Source organism: Rhamphochromis longiceps, linkage group LG23 (genome assembly GCF_057381845.1).
Source record: "Rhamphochromis longiceps isolate RC_006_pf linkage group LG23, R_longiceps_female_GT1.1, whole genome shotgun sequence".
Lineage (NCBI taxonomy): Eukaryota > Metazoa > Chordata > Actinopteri > Cichliformes > Cichlidae > Rhamphochromis > Rhamphochromis longiceps.
In genome coordinates this window covers 42,557,356-42,558,645 of record NC_140578.1, presented here as the reverse complement: position 1 = coordinate 42,558,645, position 1,290 = coordinate 42,557,356, and the positions used below count along the sequence as shown (strand labels likewise).

The window sequence follows — 1,290 nt, the reverse complement described above, 5'->3', positions numbered from 1 at the left end:
AATCACACTGGGCTAAAAAGAGCCGCCACTTTGCAGTATCAGTGTTATTTCCTGCCAAAGCGCAGTAACATTACATATGCATGTGTGCCATCATACAAGTGTATGTATGTGCATGTATGGTTTTAAAAGGAAATGACCAAAGAGGCCTCATCTACTTTCACAAACCAAACACTCAGAACACAGACTGTGCATTTTGGTTTAGCTTTTTGCTTCAGAAAGCAAACATAAATATAGCCAAAAGATTCTCAACAGGTAACCAACAAATCAAATGCTAAACTACTATAAAATATACATTAATGTTTTGAAATAAATTGTTTTCATAAACCTGAATGTATAAACTGATTTATCTTGTGGCTGCCATAGAATCCTATCATTTGAACCTGATTTGTTTGGCCTTACTCAACCAGCAGAATGGCCGATCTGGAGGCAACGTTTTTCCTGCTTTTGAGTTGTTACTAAACTGGACCAAGAGACAAACAATATGTTAAGGATAATTCGTATAAAATGTTTGAGCCCAGGCATTACAAAATTCACAAATGTCCATCAACGTTCCCAACGCCTTGGCGAGAATGTAGAAGCTAGGAGACTATTGTGATTTTGGTGCCAATAAAGATGTATAGATATGTGATTGCAATATAGCCGATAGTGAAGAGCCCCAGAGGCTGCAGATGGAGTTCAACTTAACCCTGAGAAAAGGTATTGGTACATGAAGTGTCAGATATGAGTGTAGCTTGTCAGTCCAATGTGTTCATCAACAATTGTAGGAACAGTGGAGACTGTGTTACCGACTGCACTGATGGAAAATGGCTTGTGCAGTTGCCAATTAATGGTACATCTGAGACATTTCCGATTAGCACAGATAACATTAAACTGTTAATATTAAAAGAAAGGGATGCCCAAACTCATTTTGGATACATACATTAAGAGGTCCATTTACTAAAGATGTACTTGGAGAACAGGTACTGGTATGATGAATTTAATTCTGATGAACTCAGAATGTAAAATAAAATCTTCTTCAGTGGTTATTTGATTTTTATTCACAACTGAATTCATTTCATGCCAATAGCACTGTTAGAAATATATCTACCTAGAAAATTGGTGACTTGTTCAAGACTTATTTTACCCACTGTATGCAGATCAACTGTCTGCATACTCTTGAAGATGTGCACTATTGTGCACCAGGAGGAACTCAGGACCCACTAGTCTGACAGTAGATCCAAGGATTTCATCTGGATATCTAATAGCAGTAAGGGTACCATTGCCTAGGCTGTAGAGTCATGGCCGAGGCCA

At 38.0% G+C, this 1,290-nt stretch overlaps 1 protein-coding gene across 1 annotated transcript in view; it reads right to left on the bottom strand.

Moving 5' to 3' along the window:
- LOC146642700 (T-lymphocyte surface antigen Ly-9-like) overlaps positions 1–1,290 on the bottom strand; it is a 66,825-nt gene that overhangs the window by 46,246 nt on the left and 19,289 nt on the right. The gene's annotated exons all lie outside the window — the stretch shown is intronic.